The sequence below is a fragment of the Bubalus bubalis genome, chromosome 5 (assembly GCF_019923935.1).
Source record: "Bubalus bubalis isolate 160015118507 breed Murrah chromosome 5, NDDB_SH_1, whole genome shotgun sequence".
Taxonomy (NCBI): domain Eukaryota; kingdom Metazoa; phylum Chordata; class Mammalia; order Artiodactyla; family Bovidae; genus Bubalus; species Bubalus bubalis.
The window spans coordinates 77,312,524-77,335,349 of record NC_059161.1 but is presented as its reverse complement, the minus strand read 5'-3'; the positions used below and the strand labels follow the sequence as shown (position 1 = coordinate 77,335,349).

Genomic DNA, 22,826 nt, shown 5'->3' with positions numbered 1-22,826 from the left:
CAATCCCTCCCAGCATCAGAGTCTTTTCCAAAGAGTTAACTCTTTGCATGAGGTGGCCAAAGTACTGGAGTTTCAGCTTTAGCATCAGTCCTTCCAAAGAAATCCCAGGGCTGATCTCCTTCAGAATGGACTGGTTGGATCTCCTTGAAGTCCAAGGAACTCTCAAGAGTCTTCTCCAACACCACAGTTCAAAAGCATCAATTCTTCAGTGCTCAGCTTTCTTCACAGTCCAACTCTCACATCCATACCTGACCACGAGAAAAACCATAGCCTTGACTAGATGGACCTTTGTTGGCAAAGTAATGTCTCTGCTTTTGAATATGTTATCTAGGTTGGTCATAACTTTTCTTTCAAGGAGTAAGCGTCTTTTAATTTCATGTCTACAGTCACCATCTGCAGTGATTTTGGAGACCAGGAAAATAAAGTCTGACACTGTTTCCACTGTTTCCCCATCTATTTCCCATGAAGTGATGGGACCAGATGCCATGATCTCTGTTTTCTGAATGTTCAGTTTTAGGCCAACTTTTTCACTCTCCACTTTCACCTTCATCAAGAGGCTTTTTAGTTCCTCTTCACTTTCTGCCATAAGGGTGGTGTCATCTGCATATCTGAGGTTATTGATATTTCTCCCAGCAATCTTGATTCCAGCTTGTGCTTCTTCCAGCCCAGCGTTTCTCACGATGTACTCTGCATATAAGTTAAATAAGCAGGGTGACAATATACAGCCTTGATGTACTCCTTTTCCTATTTGGAACCAGTCTGTTGTTCCATGTCCAGTTCTAACTGTTGCTTCTTGACCTGTATCCAGATTTCTCAAGAGCAGGTCAAGTGGTCTGGTATTCCCATCTCTTTCAGAATTTTCCACAGCTTATTGTGATCCACACAGTCAAAGGCTTTGGCATAGTCCATAAAGCAGAAATAGATGTTTTTCTGGAACTCTCTTGCTTTTATGATGATCTAGTGGATGTTGGCAATTTGGTCTCTGGTTCATCTGCCTTTTCTAAAACCAGCTTGAACATCTGGAAGTTCACAGTTCACATATTGCTGAAGCCTGGCTTGGAGAATTTTGAGCATTACTTCACTAGTGTGTGAGATGAGTGCGATTCTGTGGTAGTTTGAGCATTCTTTGGCATTGCCTTTCTTTGGGATTGGAATGAAAACTGACCTTTTCCAGTCCTGTGGCCACTGCTGAGTTTTCCAAATTTGCTGGCATATGGAGTGCAGCACTTTCACAGCATCATCTTTCAGGATTTGAAATAACTCAACTGGAATTCCATCACCTCCACTAGCTTTGTTCGTAGTGATGCTTTCCAAGGCCCACTTGACTTCACATTCCAGAATGTCTGGCTCTAGGTCAGTGATCACACCATTGTGATTATCTGGGTCATGAAGATCTTTTTTGTACAGTTCTTTTGTGTATTCTTGCCACCTCTTCTTAATATCTTCTGCTTCTGTTAGGTCCATACATTTTCTGTCCTTTATCGAGCCCATCTTTGCATGAAATGTTCCCTTGGTATCTCTAATTTTCTTGAAGAGATCTCTAGTCTTTTCCATTCTGTTGTTTTCCTCTATTTCTTTGCATTGATCACTGAGGAAGGCTTTCTTATCTCTCCTTGCTATTCTTTGGAACTCTGCATTCAGATGCTTATATCTTTCCTTTTCTCCTTTGCTTTTGCTTCTCTTCTTTTCACAGCTATTTGTGAGGCCTCCCCAGACAGCCATTTTGCTTTTTTGCATTTCTTTTCCATGGGGATGGTCTTGATCCCTGTCTCCTGTACAATGTCACGAACCTCAGTCCATAGTTCATCAGGCACTCTATCAGATCTAGGCTGTTAAATCTATTTCTCACTTCCATTGTATAATTATAAGGGATTTGATTTAGGTCATACCTGAATGGTCTAGTGGTTTTCCCTACTTTCTTCAATTTCAGTCTGAATTTGGCAATAAGGAGTTCATGATCTGAGCCACAGTCAGCTCCTGGTCTTGTTTTGGTTGACTGTATAGAGCTTCTCCATCTTTGGCTGCAAAGAATATAATCAATCTGATTTCGGTGTTGACCATCTGGTGATGTCCATGTATAGAGTCTTCTCTTGTGTTGTTGGAAGAGGGTGTTTGTTATGACAAGTGCATTTTCTTGGCAAAACTCTATTAGTCTTTGCCCTGCTTCATTCTGTATTCCAAGGCCAAATTTGCCTGTTACTCCAGGTGTTTCTTGACGTCCTACTTTTGCATTCCAGTCCCCTATAATGAAAAGGACATCTTTTTTGGGTGTTAGTTCTAAAAAGTCTTGTAGGTCTTCATAAAACTGTTCAACTTCAGCTAAAACCACCATATGACTTAGCAATCCCACCCCTAGGTATATACCCTGAGGAAATAAAAACTGAAAAAGACACATGTACCGCAATGTTCACTTCAGCACTATTTACAACAGCTAGGACATGGAAGCAACATAGCTGTCGATTGACAGGTGAATGGATAAAGAAGCCGCGGTACATATATACAATGGAATACTACTCAGCCGTAGTATTACGGCTGTAATCTGTTTTGAATGAGGTGGAAGAAACTAGAGCCCATTATACAGAGTGAAGTAAGTCAGAAAGAGAAATATAAATATTGTATACTGACACATATATATAGAATCTGAAGAGATGGCCCTGATGAATTTATTTTCAGGGTGGCAATGCAGAAACAGATATAGAGAACAGACCTATGGACAAGCTGGGAGGAGAGGAGGGAGAAGGGGAGATGTATGAGGAGAGTAACATAGAAATTTACAATACCATGTGTACAACAGATAGCCAATGGGAATTTACTGTAAGACTCAGGGTAACTCAAACAGGGGCTCTGTGACAGGTTGAAGGGTGGGGTGGGAAGAGAGATGGGAGGGAGGTCTGGGAGGGAGGGGACATGGGTATAACTATGACTGATTCTTGTTGATGTATGACAGAAAACCACAAAATTTTGTAAAGCAATTATCCTTCAATTAAAAAATTTTTAAAAACAAAGCTGAGGGCCAAAGAATTGATGTTTTCAAACTGTGGTGCGAGAGAAAACTTCAGAGTCTCTTGAAGTACAAAAAAATCAAACCAGGCAATCCTAAAGAAAATCAGCCCTGAATATTCATCAGAAGGACTGACGCTGAAGCTGAAGCTCCAGTACTTTGGCCACCTGATGCAAGGAGCTGATTCATTGGAAAAGCCCTCGATGCTGGGAAAGATGGAAGAGAAAAAGAAAAGGGGACAGCAGAGGGTGAGATGTTTAGATGGCATCACTCAGCGGACATAAATCTGAGCAAACTCTGGGAAACAGTGAGGGAGAATGAAGCCTGGTGTACTGCAGTCCATGGGGGTCACGCATAGTCAGACACGACTTAGCAACTGAACAACAAAAGTTAAGGGTCTGATTGCTGCACTTGAGGAAGCTGTGAATTGGCATTGAAGTCAGAACACCAGATTCCAGTCCTAGTTTTGCAAAGTGATAGATATGTGACCTTCCGGTCAATCAAGCTTTCTGAGCCTCAGTTTCCTCTGTTGTGAAAAGGAGGTGTTGGCGCTGGTGGCGCCCTCCTCCCAGGGCTCCTATGATGTCATCCCAGGATCTGCCACCAACAACACGGCCCCGCACCTAAGGGACATTAGTAGATGAACATGGCCTGAATCTGATGGTCAGGACTCTTCAAGCCTGACCTGAGGCTGAATTGAATGTGTTCACTTTTCCTTGCTGAGGCAGGATGAGGTCTGGGAGCACCTGCTGATGTGTTTAAGTGGCCCCAGCTGAGTGACTGTGGCTTTGGGGTGGGTGGCACGGCAGAGACGTAGGCAGGTCAGCATTTTCCCCTTGGTCATAAACTGCCTCCCAATGATCCTGGCCATGACAATTAGAAAGCCTAAACTCACTTGTGAAACCAGGCTTTGAGTTAAAAGGAGCTTGTGGTTCTTTCTTTGACTTCCTCAGCCATTTATGTTGTTGTTGTTATGCAGATATTAAGTAACACATCATCAGCTTAACACCTCCCGCCTCTTTTTGGAGCGGACTTGGACTGGAGGTTGCTCTAATGAGGGACCGGCTTTGCAGTTCCCTGCTAGATGAGCTAAGTCGTGTCTGACTGTTTGTGACCCCATGAACTGCAGTATACCAAGTTCCGCTGTCCTTTACTTCCCGGAGTTTGCTCAGATTCATGTCCATTGAGTCAGTGATGCTATCTAACAGTTTCATCTTCTGCTGCCCTCTTCTCCTCCTGCCCTCAATCTTTCCCAATTGGGATCTTTTGCAGTGAGTCAGCTCTTCGCATCAGGTGGCCAAAGTATTGGTGCTTCAGCTTCAACATCAGTCCTTCCAATGAATATTCAGGGTTGATTCCCTTTAAGACTGACTGGTTTGATGTCCTTGCTGTCCAAGGGACTCTTAAGAATTTTCTCCAGTGCCAAAATTTGAAAACATCAATTCTTCAGCATTCAGTCTTATTTATGGTTCAGCTCTCACATGACTACTGAAAAAAACCCATAGCTTTGACTATACGGACCTTTGCTGGCAAAGTGATCTCTCTGCTTTTCGATATGCTGTCTAGGTTTGTCATAGCTTTCCTTCCAAGGAACGTCTTTTGATTTCATTAATTTAGGTTGTAAATTCATTCATAAATGTTGGTTTGTTGGGAAGTCTGGATGATCCAGTTTTGTGATTTTAACCTAAAGCCAAATTTCTGGGCTTTTTATTGCATACCAAGCTAACTGGAAAATTTGAAAGTAAATACATTTTAAAGAGAAAAGAAAAAAATATAGAAGTGCCTGATACTCTGTAATGAGGCTTTTGCAACCTGCAAATGTCATTGCTTTGTTGCTTGTAAAAGAACTGGACAGAAAGTTCTGTTTTCATTTTCTTCCAAACTGTTTATGTGACTAGGAAAGTGATAGTGTGTTTCTCAGAATATTTTAACTGCCTTGATGTACCCCTTTAAAAAAAACAAAGCCAATTATCCATGAAGAGCTCGCAGTGAGGTGGCTCTGAGTAAGGCCCAGCAGTGTTTGCTTTTGCAGATATCTGAAGTGGGAGCCATGGAGACCAGGATATCTGACGGCCTCGTATCTGTCCCCAAGACTTAGGAGAGCTGTTATATGGATGTTGGATCAAAGGTCATGAATGCAATCATCACACTGTATTCAAGTTGTCTGGTGGATCTGAGATCTGAGTTTTAAAAAGTTCTAAAGCGATAAGGGGCCACCTGCCCTGGTTGCCAGGACTGAGCATTTCCAGTAAATCTGGGACATTCTCCCAAAACTGGGACGGTGGCCCCCCTACTAAAGATCATCCCATTTTCCTACTGGTGATGCCCACAAAAGGAGACCAGATGAGATAAGCAGAGACAGCACAACACTTTTTAAAGCAGTGCCTGAAGCAGAATCACCCGGAGGGCTCATTAAAAGCAGGTTGCTGGGCCCTGCCATCAGAGTCCCCACTCGATGCATCTGGGGAGGACCCGGGAACTCGCACTGCTAACAAGTCCCCAAGTGGTGCTGCTGCTGCTGGTGCGAGACTCCATTTAAGAGCCTCTGCTCTAAAGCACTGGAGTCTTGGCTACACGTTGAAAACACCTGAAAATTTTATAAACCGAATTGGTGGGTGGGTCTCACTCCCAGATGTTTGCTATGGGGATTTCTAATCCCCTCTCAGGTGATTTTGTTCAGTCACTTCAGTCATGTCAGACTCTCTGCGACCCCATAGACTATAGCCCACCAGGCTCCACTGTCCGTAGGATTCTCCAGGCAAGAATACTGGAGTGGGTTGCCATTTCCTCTTCTAGGAGATCTTCCCCACCCAGGGATCAAACCTGCTTCTCCTGCATCTCCCACATTGCAGACAGATTCTTCACCACTGAGCTATCAAGAAACCCCTCAGGGGATTGTAACACGCAACAAAATTTGAGATCTCTGCTCTAAAAGGCCCTGCTACTCTTGAAGTGCTCTGACCTGAACTCATTTTCTGACACTTGTTCATATGACATTCAGCACATATTTGCAGAGCAACTGCTGTGTACCATGCATTGTGCCAGAGGCTGGTTGATAAAAACAGACATAATCCCTCCCTCCAGGAGCTACTATTTAGGGGGAAACATAGCACAAACAACCAGTCCATTCTAAAGGAGATCAGCCCTAGGCGTTCTTTGGAAGGACTGATGCTAAAGCTGGAACTCCAATACTTTGGCCACCTCATGCGAAGAGTTGACTCATTGGAAAAGACCCTGATGCTGGGAGGGGTTGGGGGCAGGAGGAGAAGGGGACGACAGAGGATGAGGTGGCCGGATGGCATCACTGACTCGATGGACGTGAGTTTGAGTGAACTCCAGGAGTTGGTGATAGACAGGGAGGCCTGGTGTGCTGCGATTCATGGGGTCGCAAAGAGTCGGACATGACTGAGCGACTGAACTGAACTGAACTTAGCTGATAGCGTAAACATGGCTTCCTAGGTGGTGCTGCTGCTGCTAAGTCGCTTCAGTCGTGTCCGACTCTGTGGGACCCCATAGACGGCAGCCACCAGGCTGCCCCATCCCTGGGATTCTCCAGGCAAGAACACTGGAGTGGGTTGCCATTTCCTTCTCCAATGCATGAAAGTGAAAAGTGAAAGTGAAGTCGCTCAGTCGTGTCCGACTCTTAGCGACCCCATGGACTGCAGCCTACCAGGCTCCTCCGTCCATGGAATTTTCCAGGCAAGAGTACTGGTGCTAGTGGTAAAGAACCTGCCCGCCAATGAAGGAGACATAAGAGATGAGGGTTCAATCCCTGGGTCAGGAAGATCCCCTGGAGGAGGGCATGGCAACTCACTCCAGTAGTCTTGCCTGGAGAATCCCATGGACAGAGGAATTTGTCAGGCTACAGTCCATGGGATCACAAGAGGCAGACACGACTTAGTGACTGAACACAAGCACACACACCAATAATGTACAATTAAAAATAAATTGGAGATTAAGAGCAAGTTTTTAGGAGTAAGAGAGAATAAGGGCATGCAAAGGGGAATGATCTTGGACAGAAAAGTTACTGATGTTGAAGCCAAAGCTTGAAAAACTAGGAGCCAGCCATGCTGAGTGAGGGGAGAGGATGTCGATCACCAGAGCTGAGGCCCCCTTTGTGCCCTGTGTGAGCTAATTCAGCAGATATTAAGTAACACATCGATTTAACACCTCCCACCTCTTCTCTGAGCGGACTTGGGCTGGAGGTTGTTCTAAGGAGGGGCCGACTTTGCAGTTCCCTGCTAGATGAGCTGGAGGTTCCAGGACTGCCAGCCAGGCAGGGAAGTCCAAAGCCAGGCCCGGTGGCTCAGGACTTGGGAGTCCCAGGTGCACGGCCATCTGCAGTGGCCCTTTGCATTATGTGGGGGTTTTTAATCTATTGCCCAGATGGAGAGTTAGATTAAATGGTTCTGGCAGGTAACCAGAGACCCGAGGAGGGAGGGTGGCAGCAGGGGCAAAGCCTGTCCTGAGTGAGCAGGTGCGGACATCCTCAGGGCAAGAGAAGGGGTGCATGCATACACCCTTTGTCACTGAAAAATAATTGCAGAGTACATGTGAGCTGAAACTAAATCCTTCTAAAGAGTAAACAAATATGCTTCGTGCAGCTTTGCATGGCCAAGAACTTTCACCCTGTCCTAAACTGCATGCAAAGGAGAAGACAAGGGAGACTTTGCTTCCTAGTTTTATAGTCAGTGAAACAAAGGCTCAGAGGAGAAGGACTGTCTCAGGCTTCATGGATGGGGAGATGGGATGGACGTGCAGGCTTCCATTTACCATCCTTTCCTAGTTCCCAGTACTCTGACAACCTTGGAAATAGCTCTGGGAGAAAGGACTTTTGCTAGGGGTGCAGCTTGTCTGGGACCTAAGGAAAGCAGAATAGGGGTGAAATGAGCGAAATGGGACTGATAAATGGGTCCCCATCATGTACTCAATAAACACTTACTGAGGGTACTGAGTATAAGAGAGACCCTACCCCAGGCAAGGGAAAGAGCTAAAGTCACTACTTTGGCACAAGGAGTCGTGTCCAACTCTTTGTATCTCCATGGATTGTAGCCCTCCAGGTCCTCTGTCCACAGGATTTTCCAGGCAAGAATACTGGAGCAGGTTGCCATTTATGACTCTATATTTTACTTTTATCTGCATTATTAACATCTGTCACATAGTAAATCCTCAACACATGACTATGGAAAGAAATGATAAAGATTTATTGAATTCACTCAAGTAGCCCTGGCTATCAGTAGGCAGGACTGTTTTTCAAACACAGTAAAGTATTTCCTTGACAGCGGACTCTGCATGGAAGATCCATGAGAAGAAAGGTGCCTGAGAGAATAGGTAAGGAAATGAAGATTTGGAGAGAAAAAAAAAAAATGAGATCCCACATATACTGCTTATATGTGGGATCTAAAAAAATGATACAAATGAATGTATTTACAAAACAAAAATAGGGTCAAAGACATAGAAAACAAACTTATGGTTACCAATGAGGAAGTGGGGGGGATAAATTAAGAGTTTGAAATTAATATATACACCCTGGTGGTGGTGGTTTAGTCGCTAAGCTGTGTCTGACTTTTGTGACTCCATGGACTGCAGCCTGCCAGGCTCCTCTGTCCATGGGATTCTCCAGGAAAGAATACTGGAGTGGGTTGCCATTTCCTTCTCCAATATACATCTACTATATATAAAATAGATAACCAACAAGAACCTACTGTACAGCAAAGAGAACTATACTCAATGTCTTAATAATAGCCTATAAAGAAAAGAATCTGAAAAAGAATATATATAGTTGTGTTAGTTTCAGGTATACTGCAAAATGATTCAAATATCTGAATCTAGCAGAACTTTGTAAACTAACACAGCATTGAAATCAACTATCAGTTTAGTTCAGTTCAGTTTAGTCACCCAGTCGTGTCCGACTCTTTGCGACCCCATGAATCGCAGCATGCCAGGCCTCCCTGTCCATCACCAACTCCTGGAGTTCACTCAGACTCACGTCCATCGAGTCAGTGATGCCATCCAGCCGTCTCATCCTCTGTCATCCCCTTCTCCTCCTGCCCTCAATCCCTCCCAGCATCAGAGTCTTTTCCAATGAGTCAAGTCTTCGCATGATGTGGCCAAAGTACTGGAGTTTCAGCTTTAGCATCAGTCCTTCCAAAGAACATCCAGGGCTGATCTCCTTTAGAATGGACTGGTTGGATCTCCTTGCAGTCCAAGGAACTCTCAAGAGTCTTCTCCAACACCACAGTTCAAAAGCATCAATTCTTCAGTGCTCAGCTTTCTTCACAGTCCAACTCTCACATCCATACATGACCACTGGAAAAACCATAGCCTTGACTACATGGACCTTTGTTGGCAAAGTAATGTCTCTGCTTTTGAATATGCTATCTAGGTTGGTCATAACTTTCCTTCCAAGGAGTAAGCATCTTTTAAGTTCATGGCTGCAATCACCATCTGCAGTGATTTTGGAGCCCAGAAAAATAAAGTCTGACACTGTTTCCACTGTTGCCCCATCTATTTCCCATGAGGTGATGGGACCGGATGCCATGACCTTAGTTTTCTGAATGTTGAGCTTTAAGCCAACTTTTTCACTCTCCTCTTTCACTTTCATCAAGAGGCTTTTTAGTTCCTCTTCACTTTCTGCCATGAGGGTGGTGTCATCTGCATATCTGAGGTTATTGATATTTCTCCCAGCAATCTTGATTCCAGCTTGTGCTTCTTCCAGCCCAGCGTTTATCATGATGTACTCTGCATAGAAGTTAAAAAAGCAGGGTGACAGTATACAGCCTTGACGTACTCCTTTTCCTATTTGCAACCAGTCTGTTGTTCCACGTCCAGTTCTAACTGTTGCTTCCTGACTTGCATATAGGTTTCTCAAGAGGCAGGTCAGGTGGTCTGGTATTCCCATCTCTTTCAGAATTTCCCACAGTTTATTGTGATCCACACAGTCAAAGGCTTTGGCATAGTCAATAAAGCAGAAATAGATGTTTTTCTGGAACTCTCTTGCTTTTTCCATGATCCAGTGGGTGTCGGCAATTTGATCTCTGCTTCCTCTGCCTTTTCTAAAACTACCCTGAACATCTGGAAGTTCACGGTTCATGTATTGCTAAAGCCTGGCTTGGAGAATTTTGAGCATTATTTTACTAGTGTGTGAGATGAGTGCAATTGTGCAGTAGTTTGAGCATTCTTAGGCATTGCCTTTCTTTGGGATTGGAATATACTGCAATTTAGAAAGCAATCAAACTGATGAGTCACACACATATACAAAGAACCTATTTATGACTCCAGGCCAATTCTGTTTATTAAATAAATGAAAGTTTTTTTAAAAAGAGGTGAGGTGAGAATCAAAGCAAATAGAACAAGAGAAAAGAAACAAATGTGGAAACTCTATGGAGAAAATCAAGAAAAGAAAAGCAACGTAATCAGACATACTACATATTCTGGGGTCAACAGAATTTCAAGGTCATAAAAGCCTAAACACTATATTGGGTAGAGGGAAGAGAGGATCTCAGCACCCCTAAATGTGTGAAAGACTCATCTACCATGGCTGGAAATAAGTATATAATATCTAAGATTGAAAAATCAAGACAAACTTCTATTTATTTATTTTTCAGATAGAGGAAGGGCAAAGAGCTCAAAGTGGTGGCTCTTGAACGAAAGGACAGAAGATGCTCTATGGATTTCCTCCACCCCGAGGTTAGCCTACTGGCTCTAACTCTCTCCTCTGCTCAGACCCAGGCAGCAACCAGATCTGAACCCCTGGGCAACCAGCCCCATCCAAACAGAAAGAAGGGGTGCAGACAAGAGGTGTAAAGCGGAGAACAAAGTCAGGCCTTTGAACAGAGGCAGATTATGAGGCGTCCCAGGCAGCTGCAAGGCTAACTTCCAAAGTCAAGATCTTTTAAAATGGTATTTGATTTTCGGAGTTGATTGGGAAACTTCAACCAAATAAAAAATTTCTTCCTTCCTGAAATAATGGAGGAAACAATAGGAGGGAGGATGGGTCAAGGTAGGTCAAAGCGAATCTTCTGGTTGCTCCTTGCTCAGACGGCCCAGTTTGCCCCGCACTGATTGGGCTTCACACAGCTTGAAGACAAGGAGAAGAAGCCCCTAGAAGAGAAATCACAAAACAGAAGCAGAGAACAGAATGCCAGGGCTGGCCTGATCTCTGTGACAATCTTGTCTGATTCTGTCTTTGCCTGAAATGCAGGTGGTGAAGTTCATGGAGGCAGACAGGGCAGAGTCTGACTCTTGCTAGCTCTCTTTCTTCTCTAGGAGACAGGAGAGATAAGCAGAACTTGTTCTATACAGTGCACACTGGCTGGAAAGTAGGAGTCTTAGATTCCAGCCCCCAAGCTAGTGAAAATCAATTGTTTACACTTGGGAAAAATCACTTAATTGTGAGCCTGAATTGTCTCATTTGTGGGCTAGATGACATTCCATGACATTCTGGGTTCACCCCCCAGAAAGCTGAGTAGCAAACTTGGAAAGAGATGTTTCATCTTCATGTCATGCCCAGAAGGCCTAATTCCATATATAGAGGGCTAAAGTTCCAGGTTCCACAACCAGAGAACCAGGTTCTATGCCTAGAGAGGCGGGATCCATATCAGGAAACACTTTGCAAGCCTAAAGTCAGATTCCACACCTAGAAGGCCAAGTTCCATGTCTATAGGCCCAGGTTTCACTTGAAGGACCAGGTTATATGCATAAGGGAAAATTCACATCTATGAGAAGTAAGCCAATGCCTCAAAGTCCAGATTTTATGGATGGAGTGCCTGGCAGACCAGGTCCCATGCACGTAGGACCAACTTTCTTTAGGGGCTCAACGTCCTCACTTTCATAAGAATCTTTCCATAAACTTCAATTACAGTTCATGCAATCCCATATCCTCCTAACCAAAACCTTCACTTTTGGGACTGGGAGTTTGACCGGCACTATAGTTCAGCCAGTCTCAGGATGATGTTCCATGTTTGATTTTCAGCAGTTACAGTCCTGTGGCTACAGGAGATAAGGATCTCTTTGACCGCACATGTAGAGCTCTTCAGTCATTTATATGATGTTTGGGCTGGGAATTTGAATCCCTGAGCTCAGATTTTCTTTCACTACTCTGTGCAGCAACATTAAGAGCAACCAACCAATGTAATTCTTTAGTTTTCAAAAAATGTTCAAAAGTATCATATATGCCACATCAACAAAAGAAAAGACAAAAATCAAATGATCATCTCAATAGGTGCATAAAAAACATTTGATAAAATTCAATATCCATTCATGATAAAAAAAAAAAACCCTCCCACCAAAGTGGGTATAGAAAACAGATTTCAACATAACAAAAACCATTTATGACAAACCCACAGCCAAGCTAATGCTCCACAGTGAAAAGTTTAAAGCCTTCTCAGGTAAATTCTGGAATGAGACAAGGCTGCCCACTCTCACCACTTCTATTCAATACAGTATTGGAAGTCCTAGCCACAATAATCAGGCAAGAAAAAGAAATAAAAGTATCCAAATAGTAAGATAAGTGGTGAAATTGTCATTATATGCAGATAACATGATACTCTATAAATAAAATCCTGAAGATTCCACAAAAGACTATTAGAACTGATAAATGAATTCAGCACAGTAGCTGCTGCCGCTGCTGCTAAGTCGTTTCAGTTGTGTCCGACTCTATGTGACCCCATAGACGGCAGCCCACCAGGCTCCTCTGTCCCTGGGATTCTCCAGGCAAGAACACTGGAGTGGGTTGCCATTTCCTTCTCCAATGCATGAAAGTGAAAAGTGAAAAGTGAAAGTGAAATCGCTCAGTCGTGTCCGACTCTCAGCGACCCCATGGACTGCAGCCTACCAGGCTCCTCCGTCCATGGGATTTTCCAGGCAAGAGTACTGGAGTGGGGTGCCATTGCCTTCTCTGAGCACAGTAGCAGGATACAAAATTAACATACAGAAATTTGCTGCATTTCTTTACACTAACAATGAAATATTAGAAACAGGAAATTTTTTAAGTCTTATTTAAAATCACATCAAAAAAGATAAAATATCTAGGAATAAACCTGATCAAGAAAGTGGAAGACTTATATAAGAGAACTGTAAAATATTGATAAAGGAAATTAAAGATGATGGAAAAATAGCCAATGCTCTTGAATTGGGAGAATTAATACTAGGATGGCAATACTACCCAAAGCAATCCACAAATTTAATGTGATCCCTATCAAATTACCCGTAACATTTTTCACAGAACTAGAACAAATAATCCTAAAATTTATATGGAACCACAAAAGACCCAGAATTGCCAAAGCAATCCTGAGGGAAAAAACAAAGCTAGAGACTTCAGAGAATTTCTACAAAGCTACAGTAATCAAAACAGTATGGTACTGCCACGAAAGTAGACATATAGACGAATGGAACAGAATGGAGAGCCCAGAAATAAACCCACACATGGTCATTTAATCTTTGACAAAGAAAAAAAGGCAGTCTCTTCAGCAAGTGGTGTTTGGAAACCCGAACAGCCACATGTAAGTCAATGAAATTAGAACACTCCCTCATACCATACACAAAAGTAAATTAAAAATGGCTCAAAGAAACAAATATAAGACATGACACCATAAATTCCTTAAAGAGAACATAGGCAAAACAGTCTCTGACATAAATTGTAATAACATTTTCTTAGGTCAATCTCACAAGGCAAAAGAAATAAAAGCAAAAATAAATGGGAGCTAATCAATCTTATAAGTGTTTGCACAACAAAGGAAACCATAAACAAAATGAAAAGACAACCTACATAATGGGATGAAATATTTGTAAATGATGGAACCAATCTATACAGACAGCTTATACAACTCAATATTAAAAAAAAGGGGGGTGGTGGGGAGAAGACCTAAATAGACATTTCTCAAAAGGACATACAGATGGCCAACATCACTGCCATGTTAAAGATGCTCAGTGTTGCTAACTACTAGAGAAATACAAGTCAAAACTACAAGAGGTATCACCTCATACTGGTCAGAATGGCCATCATCAAAAAGTCTACAAATAATAAATGCTGGATAGGGTGTGAAGAAAAGGGAACCCTTCTATACTGTTGGTGGGAATGTAAATTGGTAGACACTATGGAGAACAGCATGGAAGTTCCTTAACAAATTAAAAATGTTACAATACAATCCACCAATCCCATTCCTCAGCATATATCCAGAAAAGACAAAAACTCTTATTTGAAAAGATCCATGCAGCCCAATGTTCATAGCAGTGCTGTTTACAATAGCCAAGACATTGAAGCAATTTAAATGTCCATCAACAGATGAATAAAGAACATGTGATACATATATACAAGGGAATATTACTCACTCATAAAAAAAGAATAAAATAATGCCATTTGCAGCAACACAGATAGACCTGGAGATTATCATACTAAGTGAAGTAAATCAGACAAAGACAAATATATGAGATCACTTATATGTGGAATCTAAAAATATGATACAAATGAACTTATTTACAAAACAGAAATTGACTCACAGACATAGAAAACAAACTTATGGTTTCTGAAGGGGAAAGGGGAGGGAGAGGGCTAAATTAGGAATTTGGGATTAACGAATATACACTATTGTATGTAAAATAGATAACCAACAAGGACCTACTATAAAGTAGAGGGAACTATATTCAATATCTTGTAATAACCTGTAATGGAAAAGAATCTGAAAAAGTATATACATATGTGTAACTGAATCACTTGGCTGTACAGCTGAACTTAACACAATATTGTACATAAGTTATATGTCAATAAAAAGCAAAAATGAATAAGTATCATATATGGAATCACCAGTCCCTTGCTTCTTATAAATGGTTAATTAGATATGCAGATATTTTGCATATGTCTATAAGCTGTTCACACTGTGGACTATCAGTACTCTGTTTACTACAGGAAATAGAGTTATTAGTGTCTTTAGCATCTTCATTCTTATCAGAAAGTCAATTCTAGAAATCTCAGAACCAGTTCAGAAAACTCATCCTTAAAATTCTGTTTTTCTAGAAAACACTTGATTTTAAAATCTGTATTAGGGTTGTCCAGAGAAACAGAACCAGAAAATGGAATTTTATCAGATATACATAGATAACATAGATGTATATGAGATTTATTATAGGGAATTGGCTGATGCAATTATGGAAGTTAAGTAGTCCCATGATTGCTGCTGCTGCTGCTAAGTTGCTTCAGTCGTGTCCGACTCTGTGCAACCCCATAGACGGCAGCCCACCAGGCTCCCCTGTCCCTGGGATTCTCCAGGAAAGGACACTGGAGTTGGGTGCCATTTCCTTCTCCAATGCATGAAGGTGAAAAGTGAAAGTGAAGTCACTCAGTCATGTCCGACTCTTAGCAACCCCATGGACCACAGCCTACCAGGCTCTTCCGTCCCTGGGATTTTCCAGGCAAGAGTACTGGAGTGGGGTGCCATTGCCTTCTCCCATGATTGGCCAACTGCAATTTAGAGATCCAGAAAAGTAAGTGGTATAATTCAGTCTGAGTCTGAAGATCCAAGAACCAAGGAGCCAAAGATGTAAATCCCAATCTGAGGACAGGAGAAGAGATAAGAATTCACATTTCAAGCAGTGAGTTGAGGGGAAAGGGATGACTTCCTCTTTCTTCACCTTTTATTATATTCAGGCCCTCAACAGACTGGATGATGCCACTCACATTAGGGAGAGCAATCTGCTTAACTAAATTCATGGATTCTTCTGAAGATAACTTCAGAGACATATCCGGAAGTCATGTTTGATCTGGGCACTCTGCAGCCAGACTGGTGACACAAAAAGTTAAGCATCCTGTGTTCTGTATACATAAAGTGCCAAATTCAGTGCTAGTGGTGCAGGCTCCATGCTCAGAGGTTGAGATTCCAGACTTGAAAAGTTTAGATTCAAGGCCTAGATGACCAGGTTCAACACTGGTAGGCTAGATGGCATTCAAGTTCTACCTGAATGCCACAGAAAGCCAGGTTATAAGCTGGGAGGGAATGATATCACACAGTTTAGTAATTTATGGTGGGCTTCCCTGATGGCTCAGTTGGTAAAGAATCCACCTGCAATGCAGGAGACCCAGTTTGATTCCTGGGTCAGGAAGATCCTCTGGAGAAGGGATAGGCTACCCACTCCAGTATTCTGGCCTGGAGAATTCCATGGACCGTATAGTTAGTCCATGGGGTCACAAAGAGTTGGACATGGCTGAGTGACTTTCACTTTTCACCTTAGTGATTTTTGGCATGCTTGACAGGCCTCCTTCCATGTCTACATGGCCTGACGTAAAACATAGGAGCTTTGGTTCTATATCTAGTGTGCCAGCTTACAGGCCTAGTAGGGCAGTTTTTATGCATGGAGAAACAAACTTTATGACTGAAATACCAGATTCTATATCTGAAATTCCAGCCTCCAGACTTGTATGGCCATGTTCCGTGTTTCGACATTGAAATTCATACATGGAGTGCAAGGTTCCGTATCATGCTTGGAGGTTGAGATTCCACATATGGAATGCCAGGTTCCAGTTTTGTGAATGGAGAGTCAAATAACTACTTTGAGATTTATGTTTCCAAAGTCCGAAATTCAGGGTTTTGTTTTTTTTTTTTCTCACATTTTAGGCCTACTTACTTATTTAGAGAACCAAATTCTACTTCTACAGATCAGTTCTTATGAATATGACCTTGTATCCTTGTAACCTACCTAAAATTCTGGGTTCCATACTTGGCATGGAAGGTTCCAAGCCAGGGTGACTAAGGTCCATGCTCAGCGGGCCAGATGACTTGCCTCGGGGTTCAGGTTCTAACCTAGAAGGCCAGGTTCCAAGCTTGGAGAGAGTGCTTTCACATAGGCTTCCGTGAAATGACTGTCAGGCCTAATTCCATGCCTAAAGGGTCAGGATCCATATATAAAAGTAGAGGTTCCAACCCCCAGAGTGCCGGATTTTACAACTAGAGTGGCAGGCTCCCACCTGCAGAGAGTCTTCAGGGATGGAATTCGGAATCCACATTGGAGGGCCAGGTTCCATGTTGGAAGGGCACATTCTATACCAGGAGGGCAATTGTTCATGCTTAGATGTTGAGGTTTCATGCCTGGAGGCCCAAGTTCCATGTCAGTAGGCTTGGGTCTTGTGGACCAACACAGTGTTTGACCAGACAGGCAGACTTAACCTCTCAGTTGGTAAAGAGTCTGCCTGCAGTGCAGGAGACTTGGGTTTGATTCCTGGTCAGGAAGACCCCCTGGAGAAGGAAATGGCAACCTACTCCAGGATTCTTGCCTGGAGAATCCCACAGACAGAGGAGCCTGGCAGGCTACAGTCCATGGGATCACAAGAGTCAGACGACTTAGTGACTAAACCACGACCACCACCACACGTAAATTAATACTTGCAATTCGAGATTCCATACACTGACCGTTATGTTCCATGCTTTGGGGACTATCCCATGTTTAGAGATTGAGATTCCTTTCATGGAACATCAGGTTCCATTTTGGGATATTGTGATTCTGTACTTAGAATGCCAACTTCCATGCCATGCCTGGGTGACCAGCTTCCACGTCTTAGGCAGCCAACTTCTATGACTGAGACACTGGACTTAATGTCTGGAGTGCCAGGTTCCACACTGATAAAGCCACGTTTGTACTGGAAGATTGAGATTCCACTATTGTGTGCTATTCCACTTCTGTACGTTTTAGGGATAGAGTCCTATGTGGGGTACCAGGATCCGTGTTTGCAGGGCCAGGATCCATCCTGGAAAGTGATATTCCACACATGGAGCACCAGCTTCCATGCTTGGATATCGGGACCCACATACATTGGATTTTATGCCTGGAGAAGCAGGATTCACACCTGGAGAGATATTCCATATTTGGAGAGCTTAATCCCATAGTTGGAAAGCCTTGTTCCATGTTTGAAGGGACATATTTTTTCCATTCATAAAACTTTTATTCCACTTAGATGAACTTAATACACATGTTCTTAATAATTATGGTTGGATTATTCATGAAAATCTCACAAGACATTAAAAATGCTGGCCATCATCTCAAGTTATTTCCCTGTTAACTATTTTTATAGCACATGCATGTTAGGCAAGTATCAGGGAAAAAAAAACCCACAAAAACAAAACAAAAAAATCTTGAAAAGATAGTTAAATACATGGGTTTGTTTGTTTGTTTGTTTGTTTTACTGCTGCACTTGATATCCATGAAGTAGTGGATATCAAGCAATTTACTTTTACTCCATCTTTGCTTGTACATTTGTTCTTAGGTTGCTAATATATTTAAATGCAAATAAAGAGTGTAGCAAAAATAATGAAAGCGAGTAGCAGGTAACTCTACGAATAATGGAACATGAACCGTTCCTGCCCTTATCCAGAGTAAACTGGGTCGCAACCAAAGGAACACTTCTGTAGCTGTAGTCAACGGTGTGCACACGGAAACTGAGTATCCCACTCGTAACACACAGTTTAACGTGCAATATCCCTGGGATATCCACTCCACTACAGCCTTGTGAACGCTCCAGACCCAAAAGTACCCACAACTATACCTGCGACTGGAACCAACTAGCCCTTTTATTCTCCACCAGGACAAACCAATAAATAGGCTGTTTTCTTTGCTTAGACATGGAAGCAGTTTTAACACTGGCCCTTGTGAAGCCACAATGTGCCAAAAGTACTCTGCCAAATATTTATAACTTGTATAAAAATTCCACATCCCCATATTGACCACTTTAAGATGAAAACAGATAACTCCCTAAATGTTAACTGGCTCTATTCCCTTAATATTAAACATAAAAATCACATGGGAAATTCATATAGAAGTAGCATGAACCTGTCATAAATCATAAACAAAAAACTGTTTGTGGGACAGCACAGATGACAAATGGGCCACTGTGTAAATTTCAGCATGAGGCAGGCAACGTTAGAAGTCCGGTTACTTTTCCCCTCCTTCTCCTGCTTCAGCTTGTCTCCTTGGGTATCCGATGTCCTCCATGCCAAGTTACTCAACAGTAACTGCACTATTAGCATGCCATATTTGTATGACTCTTCACTTAATGTGTCAAGTTCAGCAATGGCTTCACCAAATGCTGTCTTTGCAAGAAAGCAGACTTTCTCAGGAAGTTGAAAATCTCATCATACAAAACAGAAAAGTTAAGGGCCAGACCCAATCTGATAGGATGTGTTGGTTACATTTTCTTTTTGCTGATTCCAAAAGCTTCTTGGTATGCTTGCTGTGACTGATCCACAATCCCTTTCTTGTCATCGCCAGCAGCAACCTCAACCAACGAATGGTAGTCGTCTTGTTTCATTTTCAAACAAAGACTTTGCTCTCTGCTTGTGACACATTGGGGATCAAGAACTCTTCCAATAAAAACAAAAGTAAACAAATGGGACCTAATGAAATGGCAACTCACTCCAGTACTCTTGCCTGGAAAATCCCAAGGACGCAGGAGCCTGGTAGGCTACAGTCCATGCGGTCGCAAAGAGTTGGACATGACTGAGCAACCTCACTAAATTTAAGAGCTTTTGTACAACAAAGGAAACTATAAGCAAGGTGAAAAAACAGTCCTTATAATGGGAGAAAATAATAGCAAACAAAACAACTGAAAAAGAATTAATCTCCAAAATATACAAGCAGCTCACGCAGCTCAATACTAAAAAAACAACAACCCAATCAAAAAGTAAGCAAAAGACCTAAACAGACATTTATCCAAAGAGAACACATAGATGCTAATAAACAGATGAAAAGATGCTCAGCATCACTCATTAGAGAAATGTAAATCAGAACCACAATGTGGTTATCATCCCACATTGGTCAGAATGGCCATCATCAAAAAAAATTTATAAATAAGAAATACTAGGGAAGGTGTGGAGAAAAGGGAACCCTCTTACACTGTTGGTGGGATGCAAACTGGTCCAGCTTCTATGGAGAACAGTGTAGATATTTCTTTAAAAACTGGGAATAAACTGCCATACAATGCAACAGTCACACTGCTGGGCGTACACCCCAAGGAAACCAGAACTGAAAGAGATACATGAATCCCAGTGTTCACTGCAGCACTATATACAACAGCTAGGACATGGAAGCAACCTAGGTGTCCATCCACAGATGAATGGATAAGAAAGCTGTGGCACATATACACACTGGAAGATTACTCAGCTATAAAAAGAAACACATTTGAGTCAGTTCTAATGAGGTGAATGAACCTGGAGCCTATTACAGAGTGAAGTAAGTCAGAAAGAGAAAGACAAATACTGTATATTCATGCATATATATCAGAGAAGGCAATGGCAACCCACTCCAGTACTCTTGCCTGGAAAATCCCATGGATGGAGGAGCCTGGTGGGCTGCAATCCATGGGGTCGCTAAGATTTGGGCACGACTGAGCAACTTCACTTTCACTTTTCACTTTCATGCATTGGAGAAGGAAATGGCAACCCACTCCAGTGTTCTTGCCTGGAGAATCCCAGGGACAGGAGCCTAATGGGCTGGCATCTATGAGGTCGCACAGAGTCGGACACGACTGAAGTGACTTAGCACCAGCAGCTACTCGGGAATTTAGAAAGATGGTACCGATGATCCTACATGCAGGGCAGCAAAGGAGACACAGATGTAAAGAACAGACTCTTGGATTCCATGGGAGAAGGCGAGGGTGGGATAATTTGAGAGAAAAGCATTGAACCACAAGTAAAATAGATCACCCATGCAAGTTCGATGCGTGAGGCAGGGCACACAAAGTCAGTGCTCTGGGACAAACCAGAGGGACAGGGTGGGAAGGGAGATGAGAGGGGAGTTCAGGATGGTGGGGACAGATATGTGCCTGTGGCCCATTCACATTGATATATGGAAAACCATCACAATATTGTAAAATAATTATCCTCCAATTAAAATAAATTAATTTAAAAAAGAACTTTTCCAAAAGTGACAGTACATCATTGCAGATATGTCCTAGCTTGGTCTCTATTTTCTCTCTGTATTCTTGAGTCATCTTCTGTTTTTTTCTCAGCACCTTCTGTCTTTTGCTCAATACTTGAGAGGACCCTCCAAGATGACCTATGGGCTCCTACAACATTTTTACAAGCAACTGAGAGAAGACTCCTCTCCTCATCGGCTAATTTGGCTTAAAGAATCAGTTGCAGACTTCATGCAGGCTGCCATGTGATCATATCGCTCAGCCTGCTCGGCCAGTTTGGCCTTCTGTGCCAGCTCATTTTTATCCGTGATGGGATGTTCTGTGTCCGAAGTGGGTGGCGGCAGATGGGCAGGACTTTGACGGGACATATTTATACCTGCTTTATAGGTTTTCATGCTCAGAGAACAAAGTTCTACTCGGGGAGATCTAAGTCTGTTGCCTGTTCAGTTGATTATCATGTAGAAGATCAGGTTATATGCTTGGAACGGTAAAATTGGACCTAAATCAGATTATATGCTTGGTGAGGTAATACTAGACCTAAAAAAACCTAAACCAATGCTTGAAAGTCCATATTTCATATAGGAGTGTCAGGTTCTATGCTTGGAGATTGAGATTCCATACATAGATTTTTTGTTTCCAAACTTGAAGAACAGGTTCCATGTCTTACATTTTTAAGAGAATCAACTTCTCATTTCCTAAATTCTAAAAGTACTCTTTCTTAAAATTAGTCTGCCTTGTAGCATGTCTGAACTCAAGGTGTTATAGTGGCTTACTTTTCTACTTTCTCTTTCAGAATTGCTATCCTCCATTTTACTAAAAATGAATGAATGCAAAAATGAATGGTGAACACTCTTACTGAACTTAACTGTAGTGCCTTGTCCTGGGGTGAAATAACCTCCAGGGCAGTGATGGGCAATTCAACATTTTGTAGTTAGGGAAGCTTTCTTCAGGCAAGATAATGTAAACCTACATTGGGCTTGTGTTTCTTTTTCTGTCTTATCCATATTTCTGATAAGGGCGAATTATAGACGGTGTGGATCACAACAGTCTGTGGAAAATTCTTAAAGAGAGGGAATACCAGACCACCTTACCTGCCTCCTGAGAAATCTGTATACAAGTCAAGAAGCAACAGTTAGAACTGGACATGGAACAACAGACTGGTTCCAAATTGGGAAAAGAGTACGTCAAGGCTGTATATTGTCAACCTGCTTATTTAACTTATAATCATGAGATTATAAGTACATCATGAGAAATGCCAGGCATGAAGCACAGGCTTGAATCAAGATTGCCAGGAGAAATAGCAATAACCTCAGATACACAGATGGCACCACCCATATGGCAGAAAGTGAAGAAGAACTAAAGAGCCTCTTGATGAAAGTGAAAGAGGACAGTGAAAAACCTAGCTTAAAACTGAACATTCAAAAAACTAAGATCATGGCAACCGTTCCCATCACTTCATGATGAATAGATGGGGAAACAATGGAAACAGTGACAGATTTTATTTTCTTGAGCTCCAAAATCACTGCAGATGGTGACTGCAGCCATGAAATTAAAAGACACTTGCTCCTTGGAAGAAAAGCTATGACCAACCTAGACAGCATATTGAAAAGCAGAGACATTACTTTGCCAACAAAGGTCTGTCTAGTCAAAGCTATGGTTTTTTGTATGGATGTGAGTGTTGGACTATAAAGAAAGCTGAGCACCAAAGAATTGATGCTTTGGAACTGTGGTGTTTCAGAAGACTCGAGAGTTCCTTGGACTGCAAGGAGATCCAACCAGTCCATCCTAAAGGAAATCAGTTCTGAATATTCATTGGAAGGACTGATGCTGAAGCTGAAACTCCAATACTTTGGCCACCTGATGCAAAGAGCTGACTCATTGGAAAAAACCCTGATGCTGGGAAAGATTTAAAGTAGGAAGAGAAGGGGA

The 22,826-nt window shown here is 42.3% G+C and overlaps 1 pseudogene; it reads right to left on the bottom strand.

Moving 5' to 3' along the window:
• Positions 1 to 11,008: 11,008 nt before the first annotated feature.
• On the bottom strand, positions 11,009 to 21,805 carry LOC123465838 (annotated as a pseudogene).
• Positions 21,806 to 22,826: the final 1,021 nt, after the last annotated feature.